The following is a 17,500-nucleotide window of genomic DNA, read 5'->3' as shown; positions in this document are numbered from 1 at the left end:
GTGTGTGTGTGTGTGTGTGTGTGTGTGTGTGTGTGTGTGTGTGTGTGTGTGTGTGTGTGTGTGTGTGTGTGTACCTGGCGCCTTAGAGGGTTTGAGATTTGTCTTTTCATTGGAATTGTCTGTGTTTTCCCCACGCCCGATCCCACACCATCCCGTCGAATCGCCCCGGATCCCTCTTCTTGCCGAGTCTTGTTGTTTCTGGTTAATAATAAAAACGAATAAACGTTATCAACTCAGTGAAAAGCGACTCGTGCCACCTTCCTCGTCCCGTTTGCGGTCGAGCGATTAGAACCGCCATCTTTGGGTTATAAATAAATAAACCGCCTCCATCGTTTCGGCTCATTCTACGTTGGCGGGACTGTTCAAGTCCCGTGGACGTCACAATATGTAGGGTGAATATACTGATTCTGGCTCACTTTTCCCCATGTAAATGAATGGGGGATTTTCAGCGATTCATATTTTTTTTTTTTCCCTAAAAAGTAAACCTCCTTTTTATCCCAAGGTATATTTATTTGTCTCCCCTTTTAACCAAGGGACACTTTTTTTTCAAATAACCAATGCAATAAGATAAAGATTTGTTCAAGTAGTAAAGTGGTAATGTGATTTGTTAAAGGCGATTCTGAAGAAATATCTGAAACATGTAAGCCTCGGGACACTCTTTTTCAAATAACCAATGCATATTGTTTAGCTCACTCATTGAACCTATAAAGATTTGTTCATTCTCAAATTCCTTCAATAGTTTAATTTTCTTTGCACAATAATCCCCATCTAAAATATTTAAAAACAAAACATTTGAATCTTTATATTTTTTAAGATACCCCTTTTGTGCCATTACGAAATGATAAACTTCTCTTCATGCTCTTGGTTGACCACCTCCTGAGCCACATATCATTTTGAGATTATAGTAAATTGTTTTTTCATTGTTCAATTGATAACCATCAAAGTTTTCAGTCCATTCAAGGATATTTATTTTTTTCTTTACATCCTCTAATTTACTAGTTTTTAAATTTATTCACTTATTTGTTTTATTTACCTTTGTTTTTGTTATTTTTTCAATAAGTCTTATTTGATATTTTTCACATTCATTATGTTTTCCATTTATATACCAAGACTGAGATTTTCTCCACTCTTTAGTTTGATTAATACTTGGTTTCACCATTTATATATTGTGAGAAAACACGGCAGTAGCCCTTAAAAAACCCTAACCCATCTTCCCATCGTTAAAACACAATCTATTTATACACTCTATCATACAATATCCATATGGAACACAATCTATTCCATTATCGAAAATAAATCTCTTATCATCAAAGCTCCTCATGCCTTTTTATTTACCTCTTCACTATATATGTTATTTTTTATAACTTCTTATTGTATTCATTTTTCCTATATTCTTCTTTCTTATTCATCAAACAATTATAATAATTTCTAAAAGTTATTGATTTCTTTATTACATATTTCTTTATTCCCTTTAACCTTATCACCATACTTATAAGCATATGCCTTTGCTCTCAATCCAATAAACTCACTCATTACTTTTCCACCCAACTCATCCTTAAACTTACCAATAACCTTTTCATTATTTTTGGAAAATAACTCACTCTTCTTACTAAAATTACTTGTATCATATACTCCAATATTTTTCTTCATATCTTTATAAACATCATCAGTTTTAAAAACGAGGATAAAACTATCAGTGTCCATCTACAACAATGAAACATTTTCACCATACTCTTTCTTTAAGCCATTATACAAATAATCATACATCAATATCTTTGATAAATCAAGAACTGCTGTTCCAATATAAATTGGTTTATCCATTACAATACTTTCCTTTTCCATATGAATAGCAGAAAAGTTCTCTGAAAAAACCTCTTCTCTCTTAAAACTTGGTTTATTTATCAATCTCGAAGCTTCTTTCCAAGATGTTGCAAATCTAATGTTTTGCCTGTTTCTAACATTCTCCATTGTCTTTCCAAAGACAGCATTATTCATCAATTGAAAGAATTTCCCTTCAAATTTTACCTTTGTATTTGTTCTCATATCTGTATTGAATTTAATATACTTTTTCATCCAAGGACTTTGTTTAAATTTTAAAACTCTATGAATTTTAGCTACTCTCAATCCTTCTCTCAAAAACTGTTTGAAGCTTCTCTGATGCAAAACATATCCCTCTTTATCATAGAATGTTGTTAATAACTTTTGTGTTTATTTGCCTTTAACATTAAAACTTTTATGATAATCACTTAACCATTCTTTCTTTGGGGTTTCTTTCTCACATGCAAAAGGAAGGTCTTTATGCTTATTATGAAGATCACTTGGGTACCTCAAATCAACTTCAAAATAATAACTTTCTTCTTCCTCATTCAATTCCTCTTGAGAAGTAATAACAATATTCATCAAAGCCTTTTCATAATCCTTTTCTTCCACCCACTCTAATTTACCACAAGGCAGAGATTGAGACATTGCCCATCCATACAAATTATTAGCATCAAAATACATCAAATAATTACTATCTTTTTCACTATCATAATTTGGAAGATATCTATTATTTGCTTTAGCATATCTTTTTGAACATACTTGTGATATTCCACCTCTCTTAGACTTCTCAATCATCAAAAGCATATCTACATCACTGATTAAATCTATATCTTGTTTTGTCATTTTCAACATTGCACTCCAAGCTCAACCAAGGAGCTATGAAATAGTGGGCAGGATCTAATCCATAACAATTTTTATTATGACAGAGTGATTTAAAAGCTTCAAACACATCAGCTAGCAATGAAACATCTGTTTTTAGATACAAATCATGATATTCTCCAAGGTTCTTTATCTTAAATATTTTCCATATTTCTTGTGCTTGTTTATATTCCTTATCACTTATCTCTTCTTCATAAAGGTTATTATAAAAACTTTCTTTTGAAGGAAGTTGTGTTTCTTTAAATCTCATGAATGAATCCATATAATCATAAGGATAAATTCCCTTACTTGTAAGAATTTTCTCTTTACTTTGAATTTCATTCCTTGTTTGAATTTCCCCTCTCGTTAGAATTCCCTCTTTAATCAGAATTTCATCTTTAATCAGAATTTCCTCTTTAGTTAGAATTTCATTCATTGTTTGAATTTTCTTTATAACTTTTGTGTTGATTTGCCTTTAACATTAAAACTTTTATGATAATCACTTAACCATTTACCATATACCCCTTTTGTGCGCCAGAACTGGTTCCCTGGCGTCATTAACCAGTGTGGCAGCTACATTCAAGTGTAAGGTGTGCATAGAGGGAGCAGCAGATGAAGGAATTGTTGAGTTGGATCTTGGAGATGGTGTGAAGCTGGAAGGGGTGAAAACATTTTGCTATCTCGGAGACATGCTGAATGGAGAAGGTGGATTAGACTCTTCGACGGTTGCTAGAGTGAGATGTGCATGGAAGAAGTTTTGGGAACTGAGTGGCGTGATAACAAAGAGGGGAGTGTCGTTGAAGCTGAAGGGAAAGGTGTATGCTTCATGTGTGAGGAGTACGATGATTTATGGGAGTGAGACATGGGTACTGAACATGGAGCAGCAACAAAGGCTGGAAAGGGTGGAAATGTGAATGGTTCGGTGGATGTGTGGAGTATCGTTGAGAGAGAGGAAGACAAATGATGACTTGCGGAAGATGATGGGAATAGAGTCTGTGATGGAGGTTGTGAAGAGAAACAGGTTGAGATGGTTGGGTCATGTGTTGAGGAAGGATGAAAGTGACTGGGTGAGAGGAGTGTTGGAAATGAGTGAAGTCGGAAGTATAGGATGGGGAAGACCGAGAAAAACTTGGCTAAATGTGGTGGAAGAGGAAATGTGGGCAAGGGGATTAAGAAGGGGAGATGCAGAAAACAGGGTAAAGTGGAGAAGATTGTCATGGGGCCATAAGGCTAACCCCCGCTTTAGCGGGGAAAATGGCCTGTGTGTGTGTGTGTGTGTGTGTGTGTGTGTGTGTGTGTGTGTGTGTGTGTGTGTGTGTGTGTATGTGTGTGTGTGTGTGTGAGTGTGTGTGTGTGTGTGTGTGTGTGTGTGTGTGTGTGTGTGTGTGTGTGTGTGTGTGTGTGTGTGTGTGTGTGTGTGTGTGTGTGTGAGATTTCCTCATTAATTAGAATTTCCTCTTTATTTTGAATTCTCTCTTTAATCTGAATTTCCTCTTTAGTTAGAATTTCCTCTTTTGGAAAGAATGAATTAAGATTTGGAAAAGACCCTGTGGAGCTTAGATTTGATGCGAGGTAGGCGAGTGGTGTTCCCATAAACTTGTAAGAATCTAGAAACCTAATACGAGTTAAAGGTTTTGTGAGTATCATTTTTGTAAATGAAATATACTTTTGACTTGTGTTTGTTATGGCAAAAATATTCCCCGGTGTTTTTGAAAGTTCATTTATAAAGAGATGTGTATCATAGTTGGCGCTGTTGTGAAGAAAGACTGGAATAAAAGAAGGAAATTTATAATTAAGATTACAACAGGAATGAGCGGGACCTCTATGTTTACCAGTAAGATGACAATGATCCCTAACTTTAGACTCCTCAATTTCCCCCTCACAAATATGACAGATATTGTTCTTTCTAAATTCTAATTTTTCTTCTTTGGTTAATTTCATCAGTTCATTTGTTTCTTTCATAAATTTAGTTAGTCTTATACAATCCTTTTCTAATCATTTTACAAACTCTTGTGAAGCTTTTTTTCCACTATAATGTTCAAGTTCATTATACTTTTCTCCAACAGATGATTTGATATAATAACAGAAACCACAAGGAATATGTTTTTGATATTTATTTGTATGTGATTCTTTTGGATTTGGAGAAGCAGCATTTATCTTTTTTAGGATACATTCAAAATCAGCAGAAATCACAAATGGGTGCATGATAGATTTATTATAATCTTCAAAATAAATCTTTTTACCAGGTTTAGGCATTGTAATTACAGCTGATTTCTGATAACTACAATATTTTGAATGTTGTTCTAATCGTTCTTTTGTTTGAAATGAATTAAGACATCGCTTACAAAGATATATTTTGTTTGCTGTTCTGAATACCTGAGAAGAGATTAATCTTGATAAATTATTGATGTATGTGTAATGTGAATTCTTTCCAACACTAAAATATAAAAGATCAATGTGTGTTTCTTCATTTTTATAGTTTGAAATTTTTAATATTTGAACTTTGTTTGTATCCGTTAATCCATATACATTAATAGAAAGATTATTCTTTTTCTCAAATTTATGAATATCTGTTAGTGGCATTGGGAATTTAAAATCTTTAATGTCCAAGGTGCTCTCATATTTCATATATTGTTCTACTCTTTCTGAATTACAATTTGGTGGATGTAAGTGAGCAAGAACAGACCAGAGAAAACATTTATTATCATTGTTCTTAATATTAACAATTGCCTTCTTTAGTTTTATTTCTTTTGGTAATTCAATATAAGAAGAAGCTTTAAGAGGGTTTGATTTTAGAATGTGTATATCTAAAAAGATGATGTTTAAAATATGAATCCACTTCCTACCACTGTATTATCAACATCCTCCTCTTGTCTTGATAGTTCTTCATAAACCCCACTATTCAAAAAATCTTGAAATGATGTTATAAAATGAAGATCTGTTCTCATATAAGGAGTTTGTTCTTCATCTTGTCTTTTCATATTCATTTTCACTCCCATATTAAACTTTAAAGTTTTCAATTCTTTTCATGTCTTTCTAATAACTTTTTCAACATCAGGTTTCACTATTTCAATTGATTCAGCTACTGATGATGGACCGGGTTCTCCAAATTGAAAAATCCTTATTTTTATATGCCCTTTAAATGCCCCATCAGTGTTTTCAATATAATAGTCTCCCTTCACTTTAAACTCATTTTCTTTTGTTTTTGTGATTGAAGATGTCTATTATAACTACTCTTCAAAACATCCTTTGAGCAGATATCACAATGTTTTTTTTTTCCAACTCAAGAGGAGATATTTGATGAAATAGATTTAATTAAATGTATGTTTGTTGGTTTGAAGTTGTTTTTTATAATATTTATATTCGTGATTGCAAACATCGCAGTACGTTGTATTCACCATATTTATATAATAAAACTTTGCTTAAACTAAAATTTTCTTGATGAAAATTTCGTTGAATTTATCGGTGAATCTGTGCTTAAAACCATTTTATCCTCCAACTTTTTTCACTTCATAAATACAATGTTTCAAGACACAAAAGACAAGTTTCAATCAATCTCTTCATTTGTAAAAGATACTGAGAAATATGTCAAGGATGTAAAATTGAACAAAGATAAATATCACAACTATTGGATAAAAACAATTATGGTGGATAAATGAGTTCTTCAATTTCCTTCAGTGGAAGGGCTTTTAGTATACCTGGTAGAACATCAATTAAAGTATCTCTAACAAAAGTTTCTCCTCTCCTTCTGGTAATATATTCAAAACTAGAAAAAGCAATGAAACAAGAAAAAGATCAAAAAACAAAAACCTTATGGATGAAGCTTTAGAAAGAAAAGATAAGACCATCTGTAATATGCAAGGAGAAATTTGTATTTTTTTCAACAACCCGAAAGATGTAAATCCTGATGAAATAAAGGATGTTAATATGTCAGGTGAAATGACATTTTGTTCAATAGTAAAGGATCATTTTTAAATTACCTTTAATATAAAAAATGTTGGAGTTGAATCTGGGAATGAAAAAAAGTATATAGATATCGATGGTAATATTATTAAATATGAGTCAATATGCAACTGAAAATATAGATGAATTTCAGTTTAAGTAAAGTTTTACTTCATAAATATGCTCGACTTCCCTGATTCTCCATATGACAAATTTGAGAATTGTCCTGCGTGTGAAAGATGGTGATTAAACACAGAGTCAAAAGCCTATAAGCAATGTATATTCTGTGATTATCTTCTAATTAATGATAATAAAAAATTTAAAAAGTAAAATAATTCTTTTAGATTTACACCAAAAATGAATTACTTTACAAGATTGATTAGAGAAATGAATGTAAATTATGAGGGTGATAACACACCTTTCCTTACAAGGGAAGAAACTGAATGTATTAGAGAAATGTTCAAAGGATTGTTATATATTATTCATGGATGTGATTTTCAGGGAACTATCAACACAAGATATTGCATAAATAAAATACTGGATTATCTTGAAATTAAACCTGAACTTAGGATAAAATATAGAGTTTCTAAAAAAGCCAATAATAAATTAAATAACCTGTTTTCCAAATATATAAATGAATGATTTTTTACCCATTTGGGAAAATAAAATAAAATTTAACAATCATAAAAATCTTCCAAATTCATTAGGATGTCTCATAGTTGGTTCAAGCAGATGTGGAAAAACCTGCTTACTTTTGAAGATGCTCCTGACTCCCAACTTTTTAGATTATGACAATTTAATAATTTTTACAAAGTCGAGTTTTCAACCAGAGTATCAACTACTCTCACAAGGTTTTAATGCTGGTCTTCAAAAAGAAGATATAATCGGTTTATTTAAACTTCAAAAAAAACCAAAATGATTATAACATTGAAGATATAATTCAACTATTTTGTGATACACAGAGATGTAAAAAGAAATCAAAACCGATAACTTGTATTCTTTGTGATAATACGGATGATATACCGTCTCCCCAAGATTTGGATAAATCAAAAAGAACCACGTTATCTTTGATGATTGTGGTAATGAGAGAAACCAAACGGTAATGGACAGCTACTACACAAGAGGGAGACATTCTTCTTGTAATTGTATTTATCTTAGTCAATCGTACTTTCAATTTCCTCGTCGTTCCATCAGAAACAATGCTAATACTTTTATTTTATTCAAGTTAAATTCAATAGATATAAATAATTTTGGAGAGATAATTGTTCTACATCATGTAGTAAAAAGGAATTTGGGGATTACATGAAGCACACGACTGAAAACTATAAATATATTGTTGTGAAACAAGATGAGATATTTATGGATATATTTTTTGTTTTATAAACAATTACATATATAAATGACAACTATTATTATAAATCATGTGGGTAAATCTGCTTCTGGAAAAAAAACTTTCATAAATCAAGGTTCTTATGTAGTACAATGAGAATATTGTAAATTTACTTAAAAAACACCCCGTGATACGCATTGTATCAACAACAACTAGAGCAATAAGACCTTGAGAAGCAAAAGGTGAAGATTATCACTATATTTCAGTGGAGGAACATATGCGATTGAGGAATGAAGGTCAAATATTTGAGGAGGTTTCTCTTGGTACAACAAAATATTCACATTGTAAGAGTGAGTTAAGGAAACTAAAATCTGGTGGTCTTGGGATATTAGAAACTAATCCAGAAGGAACGAGACAAATTATTAAACATCTGAGCGGAGTGAAGATTTTATCATTCGGTTTTGATGTTGATGAAGAAACTCAACGCAAACGTATGAAAAGCAGAGATGCAAGTATTAGTGAAGAAGAAATTACAACTCGTATTAATGTTAATAAAGAATTTGATGAAATATTTAAAGAAAAGGATTTATTTGAACACATCTACTTGAATGATGAAGAAAAGGAAAATTTCCCTGTTGATCTTTACAATTCATTAAATGATATTTTCCAATAAATAAATGGATGCGAAAGAAAGAGCAAGAAGATTTAAGGAACATCAAGAGTTGCTTTCAATAGTTGTAAAACAACAGGAAGACAAAAAGAAGAAACGCAGACAGAAACTAACGGGCGAAGAAGCATTTCAAAGAAAACAAGAGAAAAATTTTAAACCACTTTTAAAAACTTCCCAAGAAAAAATAAAAGATGTTTCCACAGTTCCCACAGTAGAATATACTCCTAAAAAACTTCAAATGTTAAAAGATTTTGACCAAATGACGGAGGAAGAATTAGAGCATTTATGAGAATTAGAATATGATGATGAAGGTTTATTTCAACAACTGGAAGAGATTAATCGACCCGCTGATTATATTGTGAATGCTCTTCAAAACAATGAATATTCAGCGGATTCAAAAACCAAAGCAGGACTCATTTCAACAGAACAACCAGCAATATTTCATCTTGTTCAAGAAAAGGTATTGATATTTAATGATGAATTAAAGTTCTTGGGTTCTGCTCAACCCCTGTTAAACTAACTCCAAAATTAATGTTTCTTCTCACAAAAGACGGAAGACAAGGTTCAACTGTGAGGGATGAATCAAAGTATATTGATAAACCATTGGATATGAAAAATAATGATGATAGAGTATACATTGATCTGCTGAACACTCTTAATTATAGGGTTAGTATTTCTGGTAAAAGTAGGAAAAATGAGAAGGAGAAACACATTATTCAGGCTTTAAGTATTCTTGGTTCAGGTATTAGTTTTCTTCCAAATGAGCCATCACAATTACTTAATAGACTGTTATTGTTGTTCGGTAGTAAGAAGGCTGGAAATAACAATTGTTTTAATGAGCATCAACCATTTTCAACCAGTTGATGAACATGAAAATAATTAATAAATCTCAATATAAAGACATTTTATCTCATTAAATAAGATGAGAGGCACAATCCTGAGTTTTAATTTCACAACAAGCGACCACACATCTTCATTCCCATACCCACTACAACTTGACCCAAGAAAAGAATATGAGGCATCTTTATTGTCCATGGAAACTTATAATACCTTATTTAATATAACTGATAAAAATGACTAGTTTAGTTATAATCCCGGAAGTGGATACAAAACGATAGCAGTCTCACCCGGAGCACATGAGATTTCTCAAATATCTTCTGAAATTGCTCGTCTTATGAAAGAACAGGGTGATTAAACAAAAAATATTGTTATAGACATTCAAAAACATACTTCAAAATCAACGTTTAAAGTTTAAAAATAACTATAAGGTTGATTTCACAATTGATAATTCATTTAGAGAGTTATTGGGTTTCTCCTCAAAAAGAATGAAACTAATGGGACGTTTTACAGTGATAATGTCATTCAAATATCCTCAGGAATAAACTCGGTATTAATTCACTGTGATTTGATTGATGGTGCTTATAATGATGGAATAAAAACAAATACAATATTTTCATTCAGTGCATACTCAACCCCAATTGGTTATAAATGCAATATGGAACCCAAAAATTTGGTTTATCTCCCTGAGTCAGGAAAAAACATACACAGAGTAAATTTTAGGATAACCGACCAAGATAATCGTATGTTTTCTTTTAATGGGGAAGTTATATCCATCAGAATTCACCTACGTGAAGTTTTCCAATAAATAAATAAATACGATGGTTATTGTGAGGAAACACGACTTGGGAAAATTTTACATAATTACAGGGGAAGGGATGTTCCTTTCCCCATATTACAAGGGTGAAGGTATGTATCTTGGTAGAGGATACTATAAACCTAAGAGACAAAGGGGTGTTGGACATCAATTTAGAGGGGATGGGATAATTGACTGGAACTGGAACTGGAATTACTGGAACAGACTGCAATGCAAATGGTACAAAAGGTTTTGAAATAAATAATCAACAAACCTATTTGAATCTATCCGAAAGTTTCTTGTTGTGTAAATTTAAATTCACTAAGGCTGGGAATAACACAAACGCTACACTCGTAAATGATTTCTTCTGGAAAATGTTTGATAGTGTGCGTTTGTACATTGGAACACAAGAAGTTGAAGCGGTTGATTATGTCTTTGCTGTATCTGAAATGATGAAATTTACACTATATACATTTAGTGATAGAATGGGAAAGGGGGCTGTCGAAGGTTTTATTCCCGATATGTCAATGGGAACAACCACAGACCCTGGATATACTCAAAGGAAAGGAACGTATACTGATGATACAAAAGCAGTTAATAGTTTTACTGTGGCAGTTCCTCTTAAAGGTATATTTGGATTTTGTGATCATGATAAAGTTTTGTATGGTCTTTAAATTAGATTTCAACTACAAAGGAATGATAATGAAAATAGATTACTTTTTGGTGTTGCTAGTGCTTTTTGATAAGAAAAATGCTAGGTGATCAGAATAAATTTGTAATTGAGGAAATGAGTTGGTATATCAGTGAATATACTCCGAATCTTAAAACAGAAGAGATGTTGAATAGAAGACTGAACTCAAAGAAACCACTCAGTGTATCATACCTCAAAAGAAGATGTCAACACGTGAAACTAAACCAAACCACTTACACGTGGAATTTGGGTGTTCTGGAAGGAAAGCCACAATATCTGTGGATCATTTTTCAAAAGCCAGATGGTGATACTGCGACTGATAAGAATAATGCATTGAGTGATAATGCTAAGGTGAAACAACTTCGCGTTTCTCTCGATGGAACATTTTATCCACGAGATAGATTGGAAATTAATTGGGAAAAAATGATTTTGCTGAAGCATACAAGTCTTACCAAAAGGTGTGTGAAAGTAATGGAAATAAAGAACCTATTTTGGATATGACAGCATTTAAAAGTTTGTATACAATCTATGCATTTGACCTGAGTGCTCAAAAGGAAACTATAAAGTCTAATCGAGTGGATACTTCCCTATACATTGAAAGAGGAGAGAGTGAAGAAGTTGATACATATTGTTTGCTTTTGGAAGAAACGGAATTGCAGATTAATACAAATAATGGTGTTATGATTAGTCTCACATAACTTTTTGTTAAATAAATGAGTGGCAAAGTACCAACTGGTGTATATGTTAATCAAATCAATGTTCATAAACTATCATCTTGTGTTCAAAATCAAAAGCCTTGTACGATTAACGTTAATACAGTTCAGAGAAAAGCAGCAGTAAGAATTGATGTTTTGCTCACAAGAGAACAGGTTAAAATCTTGAATGATACTGGCTCACTTAAAATTAAAATGACAAAACCAATGTTGAAAAAATATTCAATAAGAGAGACGAGTGGAGGATTTCTCCCCTTTCTAATTCCTTTATTTGCTGGTTTAAGTGCGGTTGGAGCATTGACGGGTGGTATTTCAACAGCGCTGAAAACTGCCAACGAAAGGAAGGCTCAACTCCAGGCTCAAAAAGAATTGGAAAGACATAACAAAGAGTTGGAGAAACAAATTAGTGGAAGTGGTGTAATTGTAGATTTTGCTGAAAAACTTGAAGGTCTGCCTGATAAAGTGATATTGTTAGTTGGAGATATGCTTTCTTCTATCGCACAAGCAGATGTAAAATTAATTAAAAGAGGTAATGGATTATATCTTTCTAATAAATAAATGAGCATTGATGAGTGGTTTAAAGAATTTGGAAAGAATACAACATCAAATTTACAACTTGTCAAATATTGTAAGAAATTAAAAATTCATCATGTGGTTATTTGTATGAGAGATGAATTAACAAATGTGCCGAAACATACAAAGAATATTATTATGAACTTAGAAGATAATAATGGGAACGGTTCTCACTGGGTTTGTATTTTTAATAGTCAAGACAAATATTATTTTGATAGTTTTGGTCTTCCACCACCTGTTGAAGTCATAAAATTCTGACAGAATGGTGTTTATCAAGCAATTCAAGTCCAAGAATTAAATTCCAAGTGTTGTGGTCAATTATGTCTATATGTGTTATTTCAACTCAACAAAAATATAAAAAATTATGACATTATTTTTAATCTAATATAAATGGCTTATGTTGGTGAAGATGGTTCTATCTTTGGTGTATCCCAAAAACTGGATATTAATTTATCAAATTATTACACAAAGGCACAGGCTGAACGACATAAATATAATATAACCAAAAATATTAATATGAAAAATGCTTATAATTTAAAAATGATCCAAGCCTGACTGACGCGAATGACTTGGTGAGATTAAGCGATTTATCACAATATATATCCCTAAATAAACCGGCCGTGTATTCCAAAGATAGAGAAGTGTTGATTTTATCTCCAGGTCATACAGAATTCACAGTTTGAATTACAAGAAATTTTTATAAAGAATGGCGTATCGTTTCTATGAGAATATTACAATGGGGGTATGATATGAATGATTTAGGGTATAATTGGTCATTTAAAATTGACCTAAAAGACCTGGAACAATTAAATCAGTCTCGTAAGGAAGAATATTATCCACTTGGTATAGACTATAGAGAATGAGTTTTGTGGAGCCACGATTAGTAAACAACAAATAAAAGAATTTAATGAGGGTAAATATAATTATGGTTTTGCCCTAGTTTATATCATGAAAACAGAAAAAACAGGATAATATATAATAAGTAAGGAAATACAAACTGATTTATCTATGGGAAGATGGGGAGGTGATTCCTGTCATTATATTAATCTGTCATATATTTCTGATACAAAAATGACAGCAAGAAGGCTTCAAGAAAATTATCATTTCTGTGTCCAAGCATACCTTCAAGAAAAGGGTATTCGGTATTTTAATAAATATGTTCTACAACATAAGAATGAGGTATTTTCAATAAAAGATTGGCATTATGCTGATGTTGATAAACCGACAACTTTAGATTTAATTATAATGTTAAATAATGAAAAAATTATAAGGTTAAGAAAAGGTAAGGCTCTTTTAGAAATTCAAAAGAAATTTTATTGGTTTCCTGTTGTAAAAAAAATTATTTTGGAATCAGGAATAACAAGAAATCCTGATGAATATATGTATGATATTCTATGGGGTGTAAGTGATTCAAGGATAGTAAGGGATGAGGAAGGAGTTGAAGAAGAGATGGAAGAGGAGGAAAAGGAGGAAAGAGAGAAGGAAGAGAGGGAGAAGAGAGAGAGGGAGGAGAGGGAGAAGAGAGAGAGGGAGGAAAGAGAGCAGAGAGAGGGAGGAGAGGGAGGAAAGAGAGAGAATGTATGAATATCAAAATATGGAAACCAGTGAGATTTCAAAAAGATTGGGGGTATAACAGAAAATAACTCAACCCACCGAGGAGGAAAACGAAGAATTGACAAGTCTATTTGCAATACTTTCGACAAGACTATTGACATCGACAAGGTATTCATTTTAATTCAAGTTTTTCATTTTTTTCTTAAATAAATGGAGGAGAGAGTGAAGGCATTTCTAAGGATTCTTTATGTTTTAAAAATTAAGATTCAAATGTGCATGTTGGAAACTAAAAAGGTTTTTGCACTCTGCAGGAATTTTTCTCATAAATAAATGAGGTATTGTCTCAAATGTAAAAAGAAAACTAATACGAAAAATATTTCATATATTAAAAGTAAAAATAACAGGGTTATACAAAAAGGTATATGTTCGATGTGTGGTTCAAAGAAAATCAATTTATCTCCAAACACAAACTTGGAGGAGATATGCAAAAGTTTTTATCAGGAAGTAAATTTACAACTACTGGAATACCCGGGGAATTACATCTACCAGGGTATTCTTTCTGTGGTCCAGGCACAAACTTTGATGAAAGATGAGATGAGACAGACAATCCTAAATCATGGAGTAAACCCATCAATAGAGTTGATGAAGTGTGCATGAGACATGATATTGATTATGGGAATACCACAACTTTGGAAGAAAAGCATGAAGCTGATAGAGAAATGTTGTATAATTTGTCTCTGATACAAAATCCAACCTTGAGAGAAAAAGTTGATCGGTTCATCGTGAAGAAGATGATCAGTGCTAAATTGAAACTTGGACTTGGAAATTCAAAAAACTTATAGGCTCTAATGATGTCATTTAGACTGAAGAGCAATTAGCTGATGAATTACATTAACCAATATTCACAAAGTTTCGTAGAAGGAAGGTTTATTCCAAGGAAGTTGATTATATCTGGTCCGCTGATTTGATTGAACTCAATAATGATAAGGGGTACAAGTATGCTTTAACCGTTATTGATTTGAGGAGTCGATACGCATGGGTTGTCCCTTTAAAAAACAAAACAGGTTATACTCTTATGTTAGCCTTTCAACAGATATTTAATAAAAGTAAGAGAAAATCTAAAAAATTGTGGACTGATGAGGGTAGAGAGTTTTATAACAAGAGATTTATGAATTTTCTAAAAAATAACAGTATTACATTATACAGTACCTTTAATGAAGGGAAGGCCGTTGTTGTTGAACGTTTTAATCGTACCTTAAAAGAGAGACTATATAAAAAATTCACAGAACTCGGTTCACAACGATGGTCATCTTTTATTCAGGATATTGTGGATAAGTATAATGGCATGATTCACACCTAAACGAATATGAAACCATCAGAAACATTTACAAAATTAAAATATGAAAAAGAGATTAATATCAGAAAACCTAAGCTCAAAGTTGGTAATATCGTAAGAATATACAGGTGGAAATCTCATTTTGAAAAAGGTTATATTAAACGATGGACGAACAAACTTTTTAAAATTGCTTATGTAATAGATACGGTTCCTTGGACTTATAAGATATATGATTTAGAAGGGGAAGAGATTTTAGGTTCATTTTATTCACAGGAATTACAAAAGACAAAACTAAGCAGATAATACCCATGGGAGCAATGGGTTGGTCCTTCACTCCCTCTGACTATACACCGTTGTGGACACTCGAGGGCCAAGTCCGAGGTGTATAACAGTATATAATGTGTGTGAAGGGGGACGTTCTTAGATCTGTGAATCCCAAACACAGAATCCTCAACTGAATAGTCAAGGCTTAACTTTTGTTTGTTGATGTGTGTGTGTGTGTGTGTGTGTGTGTGTGTGTGTGTGTGTGTGTGTGTGTGTGTGTGTGTGTGTGTGTGTGTGTGTGTGTGTGTGTGTGTGTGTGTGTGTGTGTGTGTGTGTGTGTGTGTACAATGGGAGCAATGGGTTGGCGCTTCGCTCCCTCCTACTATACACCGTTGTGGACACTCGAGGGCCAAGTCCAAGGTGTATAATAGTATATAATGTGTGTGAAGGGGGACGTTCTTAGATCTGTGAACCCCAAACACAGAATCCTCAACTGAATAGTCAAGGCTTAACTTTTGTTTGGTGTGTGTGTGTGTGTGTGTGTGTGTGTGTGTGTGTGTGTGTGTGTGTGTGTGTGTGTGTGTGTGTGTGTGTGTGTGTGTCCGTGTCCCAACCCTCACATTCAAAATCTCAACCCCAACCCCCCAACCCTCGCCCAACACAATGTCTTTTTCAAAATGAGATTTCCACCTATATATATTTTTTCGATTTTTTTTTTTTCTCTTTTTCCAATTCTGTCTTTTCAGGCTTTCAGGTTTGATGATGTAGAAAGGGGGAGTAAGTCTGCACTTTCTTCCCAGAACTAACAATATATATTTTTTATGTTTTTTTTCTCTTCTTCCAATTCTGTCTTTTAAGGCTTTCAGGTTTGATGACGTAGAAAGGGGGAGTAAGAACTTTTTTGATAGGTTTACATCCCAAAGAGTGGTAGCATTTCAAGTCTCCAAAATAAACCCAACTTTCCAAATCTCCAAGGTATAACCACATTCCTGTTGAGTTTCCAAGATACATATCACATTGTGAGTTATCAAGCCAGAACCGACATTTCAAGTCTCCAAAAATATAGCCATCTATCCAAGACTCCAAGGTAGAATCACAATTTCCAGAAATATTGTGGGTTTCGGTGATAGATCTCGCATAGTATAACTGTGGATCATCAAGGAAAACTCCATTTTTACAATTTTTATGGGTTTCAGTGATAGATCTCACATAGTATAACTGTGGATCATCAAGGAAATCTCCATTTTTCCAATTTTTATGGGTTTCAGTGATAGATGTCACATAGTATAACTGTGGATCATCAAGGAAATGTCCATTTTTCCAATTTTTATGGGTTTCAGTGATAGATCTCACATAGTATAACTGTGGATCATCAAGGAAATCTCCATTTTTCCAATTTTGATGGGTTTCATTGATAGATCTCACATAGTATAACTGTGGATCATCAAGGAAATCTCCATTTTTCCAATTTTTATGGGTTTCAGTGATAGATCTCACATAGTATAACTGTGGATCATCAAGGAAAACTCCATTTTTCAAAATGTCTGAAAATTGTGAGTCTCCAAGGTAAAACTTGTATTCTAGCTTATCAAGGTATAACTTGTTCAGGGGGTATTGTCTTGATAACTCACAATGAGTACTATTGTTGCAAAACCCTTTTTCAGGACTTTGCTGGTCTCCAAGGTATAACTCTGGTTGGGTCATCAAGGACGAACTCTTTCTGTGGGTCTTGGTCGCTCATAAGGTCTTCAACCAAGCCAACAATTTCGCCCCAAGTTGTAGCAAAAGCAGTATTTTCATTTCGTATTTCAGATACAATTTCCTGTGAGAGAAAATAATAATGTATTAATTAAGTGATTTAATTATTAAATCAGTATGCCTCAATCAAACTTTGAAAATAGCAAAATAAAATCTTACCTCAACAGATAAGAGGTTTGAATCCAGTTCATCAACTTGAAGGTTTAGTTCCATACAAGTAGTCGATCTCCAAGGAACCCCAAAGTCATCCCACTCAAGGCCTAGCTCATTCTGTGGGTCTTGGTCGCTCACAAGGTCTTCAATCAAGCCAACAATTTCGCCCAAAGTTGTGGCAAAATCGGTATTTTCAGATACAAT

At 32.9% G+C, this 17,500-nt stretch overlaps 1 protein-coding gene across 1 annotated transcript in view; it reads right to left on the bottom strand.

The window, feature by feature from the left end:
• Positions 1 to 17,500, bottom strand: part of LOC147032820 (uncharacterized) — a 173,443-nt gene that overhangs the window by 27,719 nt on the left and 128,224 nt on the right. The window lies entirely within an intron of this gene.

Source organism: Eptatretus burgeri, chromosome 2, assembly GCF_056783735.1.
Source record: "Eptatretus burgeri isolate ZD-2024b chromosome 2, Ebu_testis_v1, whole genome shotgun sequence".
Taxonomy (NCBI): Eukaryota; Metazoa; Chordata; class Myxini; order Myxiniformes; family Myxinidae; genus Eptatretus; species Eptatretus burgeri.
Note: the sequence above shows the minus strand (reverse complement) of the source record. Positions and strands in the feature narration are given on the sequence as shown.